This window comes from Amblyomma americanum, unplaced genomic scaffold (genome assembly GCF_052857255.1).
Source record: "Amblyomma americanum isolate KBUSLIRL-KWMA unplaced genomic scaffold, ASM5285725v1 scaffold_19, whole genome shotgun sequence".
NCBI classification, from domain to species: Eukaryota; Metazoa; Arthropoda; class Arachnida; order Ixodida; family Ixodidae; genus Amblyomma; species Amblyomma americanum.
This window is the reverse complement of record NW_027526491.1, coordinates 1,578,880-1,584,687: the sequence shown is the minus strand read 5'-3', so window position 1 is coordinate 1,584,687 and position 5,808 is coordinate 1,578,880. Positions and strand designations below refer to the sequence as shown.

The following is a 5,808-nucleotide window of genomic DNA, read 5'->3' as shown; positions in this document are numbered from 1 at the left end:
CGGCAAGAGGACTAGTGCATTTTTGCTTTCGTTCAGCTGTAATCGAGCAAAGCTGTCATTGAGGCAGCTGACTATAGGTTTCAGGGTTTGTTTTGAGTCTCTGTCGAGGAGCTGCACATTTAGCACTTGTCGCTTGCGCGAAAGCTGCTGTGAAATTCAGCACAACTTCGTGTTTCGAAACACGAAACTTGTGCTGTACATAGATATCTTTTATATATATATATATATATATATAGGAAGTACTTTTTCGGTAACATTTTCTCTAATAAAGTAGGCGAAACGCTTCGGTTAATTTTATTGGATTATATTTAGGTGTTCTCGCTGTGTACGTACTACATTTGCGAACGAGTAAACACATGCAATGTGAATAACGCAGGAAACACAGTCGTGCAACACTCGTTTTTATTCGCGTGCAATATCAATCGCGGACATGTTACAGAAGTACAGCAAGCAGGGCCCATATGTGCACATGAGAAGCATTTATTGGCAGCGACGCAGTTTTAGAAACTTATGCCGCTGCCTTTGCGCTTCCCTCTCTTTGTTGAGGCCCTTGACAAAAAAACGAAACCTTAAGAGAACATAAAACTTTACAACGGTAGATAAAACTGCGCAGCCAAGTTGAGGAAAAGACAGTGTCTGTAGCTGACTCGAAAATTCAACTAAACTCATTTCATGGAGCTTGTTTTTACTAAAAACACAGTAAAGGCATCTTCCATGGCCTTTACAGCAGTTGACAAGCTCTGGCTGGGGTACACTAGGCCCCCATTGTCAAAATGGCTAGTAAAGTACGAAGCGGCGTCGGCACTTGCTTCAGCTTTGCTTACACATGGGCAGCCAGCACACTGTGAACAACAGTTCTTAGCAATGATCTTTCTTGCCACGTAGCCTGTAGTGTAGTAAATCAAAGCACTGTGGCTCTTCTTCTCTATGCACGATGCATGGTCACTGCTAGACACGACAGCTTGAACTACATCTTCAGCTTCACTGACGTTTCCGTGGTCAAGAAGGTCATCTATTTTGTCTGAAAGGAACTTACTCGTAGTTTCACACACCTCCTTTGGGCTCAGCAGTGCTTTGATTTCGTCTGGGGTGCAGTTCACTCCTCTAGGTGGCTTTGCCAGGTTGTAGAATGCGAGTAAATTCAGTCATCAGAAACTGTGACACTGTCGTATGGTCGTTACAGCCAGACGACTGTCTAATTGTACCAAAAAAGGTTTTCAAGCTTATCCTGGTTTAATCTGGATGTTAAAATATACTTGAAACCCAGAGTCGACGTCAGGTAGGACAACAAGCCAAGTGTACTCTTGATGGTAACCCTTAGCCCAGCAGACGTGCTTTCTGTAAGAAAACCACCACCAGCTGGTTTTGCAGTTTGCTCCCATTCCTGCAGATACTCTAGGAAGCCTTTCAGAAATTGCACATTTGGACTGTCAGGCTTGAGTGCCTTCTCGCTTGTTCGCGATGTCATAACACGAATCAGGCGATTCATTTCTTTTACGAAATCTACTGTCGGCTGCACGGTCCTATGTGAGGCTTCAATGTGTTCTCTATAAATGAAAAGTCCTTTGATGACCAGGTCGCTGAAGAGCTGAAATGCGATGTCCACTTTCATTTTTTCAAAGCAGTTTGGCTTAAGGTGTGCATTTGTCAGGCTTGGCATAACTTTCAGTGTAACATTTTCTCGATCCGTTTCGAAGGCTGCTAGTACAATACGAATGTGAACATGCCCATCTGGTGTCAGGTATCCTTTTCCAACAAATCCATTTCTCACATTCTTCAAAAGGTGTGGAAAATCTGACAAAAAATATAGCTGCCTTTTAGGATCCACTGAGTGTTTGGTGCTGCTCCGAACGTGGCTTGGAGAACCTTTGAAAAAAACAAAACAACTTGCGATCAGTTTCTTCATCACAATATTTAAACATTAGAAACATGAAATCTGCACTAGCACCCTGCACACTCTAAGCAATCTTGCATTTTGCGTGAAATTACAGCCTTACCCTGTATTAGAAACAGCCGCCACATGCTCCTATTCCAGCTGGCGCCGTCGCATGTTATGCAATCCACGAACAGACCAGCCTTTTCCGCAAGGACTGTGGTTTCCAAAATGATTTTCGCCACTGTTGGGGCCTTCACATTGCCCTTTGAGGCAAAAACACCGAGGATTTGCGTCCATTTTCCTGCGGAAAGGTAATCTCTCACAAATGTACGTGCGTTTTACGTATAAAGTTGCGAACTGTAACCAAGAGAAAAAAAAAGTTTACCAGTAAATGGCTGAAACAGCACAATCATCCCATGGTCTGCCAGCACATTCTTCTGGTCAGCAGGTGTACGACCTCCAAGGTCAACAAAGTCTTCAATATCACCTGAATTGTAAAAAAAAAAGCACAGGGAAAACACCTTGTTTTATGCGCAGACATCTCTCAACACAGATCAGAATATGGCAAAGGTGCTAAACCAGCATAAAAAGAAACACGCGCTAAAATACTTGACGATCGAATATTACCAGAGCACTGCACGGCTCGAGCAATATTGTAGTGCTTAGCAGAACATCGTATTTTTCTCATACTGTAAAAGCTCGCTGATTCGTGCTTCAATGGACCGGGAAAAATGTTCGCATAGTCTGAAATTAAGTTCGAACTATCGAATGACCGCGAAAAAAAAAAAACTGACAAGAACCGCTTGCATCGCGGTAAATTTATTTGGTGAAAGACTTGGCAGTAGTTGCTTGTTATTTTAGATGAGAACGGCGCAACAATCACTATTTTTAGCGGTGGAGATCTGCCGCTAGTGCATTGCATGCCGCAAGCGCGGAAGATTCACGGGCGATGAATACGGCATTACTCAGCAGCTCCGAAGCGGCAAGAAAAAAATGTGGATAGGGAAGATTAGCGAAACAGCCAACCAACGCTATAAACGGCGCGTAGCTGGGTTTGGCTGGCTGGCTAGTGCGGTTGGGCGTACGTTTCAGAAAAGCAAAATCGAAACTATCAGTGTGCCCGCTCTTGTAGATGAGGCCGTCCGTCCGCCATCACGACTGCCGTTCAGCGCAAGTCAGAGGTGCGCGAGTTATTCTGCAGCACAGAATTCAGCTTTGAGGGGGGCTATTTGGACGACCGCTTGCCGAACCGATACCTGTATGTACACAATCTCCTTTGGGAGCCCGTTCGAATTAACCGGTGCGAGACCCGTAGCTTCCGAAACAGCGAGCGTGCAACGCCATAGACTTGCATAGCGTTGGCCGGGACCGCGCCGGCAGTTCGAATTATGCGGATTTTCGCATTGCGGGGTTTGAATCAGAGCTTTTACCGTATACACAGAACGGTCCAAGAATTCATTGCAGCTATACTCACCAGCTGATTTAACATTTAGGTGCTCCGAAAGCTCTATTTCGTCAATGACGAGGCCACCGTGACGACTCTAAGCATCCATGGTCTTTGTTTTTTCATTTAGGGCATCGAAGACCTTTGTACTGAGGCCAAAGCCACCCTTGAAGCGCTGTAGGTACTTTTTCAGGCAAGTTCGCCCTGGCAGAACCATAATAGACTGTCTGCGGAGATATTCATACAACTTCGGGCTTCGCATCCTCATCAGCATACATTCTAAAATCCACTCATCATCGTATCGCATTCCCTTGTGTGATTTTCGCCTTGCAGCAAGGAAACAACCCTTTACAACCAGCTGCTGCTTTGAGGGAAGAGATTTAATTTTGCTGTTAAATGTCTCTTCACTAAGAGCCTCATTTCGCTCTTTCATGTGAGCCACCTGTATCCTTGCATTTGCCAATAGTTTCTTGGTTCTTGACAGGCTTCGAGAAATGTTCCTGCACTGTTTCTTTTCATCAGATTTTCTGGCAATTTCACTTGTGCTTTGCTTTTTTCTGCACGCTTGGTTTTGAGCCAGAATCCTTTGGTACTTGCAGAAAGCGCAGGATTCACCTTCAGACCTCACAGATAATGAACACTTCTCAGAAAAAATCATGCCTTTGTAGGAGGTGTGCTTTCCTGAGGCCGGCTTTATGCTGCATCCATCACAAAGATTTGTCAAGGCAACTTCCTTGATCAAAGTTTCGGCCTCTTCGCAAGTTGTGACGATGTGTTTTGACTTTTCCCTTCCCCTGAGGTAAACCGTGGCTACCACTGATTGTCCATCAAGTAATGGCTTTGCAAATGCTACCATCTTTTCAATGAAGAGGTTAGTGAAGTTATTTTTTTTTCAGCCTCACAATAGGCGTACGCTAATGAATCGACTGTCACGAATGGCACTTTCATCCATGTCACTGGAATAGCGACGTTGGAGAATGGATGGAGACGATCGTTGGTTGTTCGTGGTCGTTCGTCACCAGCATTTTGCGCTTCGCCAGCGCTTCCTTCTGCAGAAACACAGCGTAGGGTGGAGCACTTTTCAGTTACTGCAGCTCCGCTGTTGGTGTCAGATGCTTCCATGCTCACCGATTCAGCATTATCAATGCCTGAGCACAACTCGGAGGCTTCCGACGCAGCACGCCTGTGACGCTTTGCTGGAGGCTCTTGCTGGCACAGATTTCTAGTTTTTCTTTTAGCTGACACTTTAGGCAGAATGTGTTCTGGGTAATGCGTGAATATCGAAGGCACGACGTCGGGTTTCAGGCGCGGTTTATCGCAGGGAAGCTCGCTGGTAACACCATTTACGCTGACACTGAATGTGCGCTCGATACAACTGCTCTCAAAATGTTTCTCGCAAACCACAGCAGCTGGCGTCAGCCTTCTGTCCTCTCTTTTGATGTTTCTTCCCCATTCTGCACGCCGCATAGCATCAGATGGTGCAGTAAACATGGAAACACGTTCCTTGTTCGAGCGGTAACCGGTTTTACACATTGGCACAAAGCAAGTCTTCTCTTTGCACTGTCGCTTTGGCTTTGACATCTTTTTTGTGCAGTCACATGTAGCTCGTTTAGTGGTGGACACGGGAAAAAAAACAATCGAGAGCTCAGTGCATGATTTGACTACACGGTGAAAGCACGCAGAACGGATACACGCACGCACAGAACGCGCGCACAAAACCGACGAAATCACCACAGAACTGCTCGGAGGAGCGGATGCGTCGACTTTCATGTGCAAGGAGCCACAAAGGACAACATACACTGCACCTCAGTCAACAAAATTTTGTGCACAAGCAGGTTAATCGCGCGCGCACAAGGCCAGGTCGCTGCCTTCCGAAGCGAGAAAACCGCGTCGTCTGCTGCGGCAGCACCCTCCCGACAAGCAGCGCCCTCTGCCGCCATCGGTGGGCTTTCATTGCAAACGGTGCCACCTGCTCCCATTGCGCAACGCTGGCGCTCGGCACACTAGCCAGTATATTCTAGGCACTATAGCCTTGGCAACCGAAACGGCGCTAGTTTCTTTCCAGGCCGCCAGGCGCCGCCAGCATGATAGTGGCGCCGCGGGCTTGTGACCTATTCTGGTCGCCGCAGACAGCGGAGTTTATACTCCTAGTATTGTGCGTTTTTATCGTGAAGACTTTCAAAAGCTTCCCCGCCTGAACCGCTGGCACATTTGCGATTAAACTGCACACAGAGCTTGCGTATTATGATAACTTTTGTATTGTAGCAAGTTTGACAACAGTACTTACTGAGTTGAGCCGTGCATGATGCGAAAACGTAATCGTCTACGTAGAGATCGGCGAACCAAAACCCAAAGACGGCTTTTTTTTTGCTGAATACTGGCAGTAGCGCCATCTGTTTTCGGCAGTGGAAAGCGTCCCGACAAGGCCGCCGAGGCGAGCGTTGCAAGAAGCGCGGGCCCTTTGAATATGCTGTTCCGGCCGTTTCGT

The 5,808-nt window shown here is 46.6% G+C and overlaps 1 long non-coding RNA gene across 1 annotated transcript; it reads right to left on the bottom strand.

Moving 5' to 3' along the window:
- Nucleotides 1–245: 245 nt before the first annotated feature.
- On the bottom strand, nucleotides 246–4,600 carry LOC144111949 (uncharacterized). The gene is made up of 3 exons (XR_013310162.1): nucleotides 2,262–4,600; nucleotides 1,998–2,177; nucleotides 246–1,866 (listed from the first exon to the last, which is right to left on the bottom strand). It is a non-coding gene; the product is annotated as an uncharacterized LOC144111949 (long non-coding RNA).
- Between the last annotated feature and the right edge of the window lie 1,208 nt (nucleotides 4,601–5,808).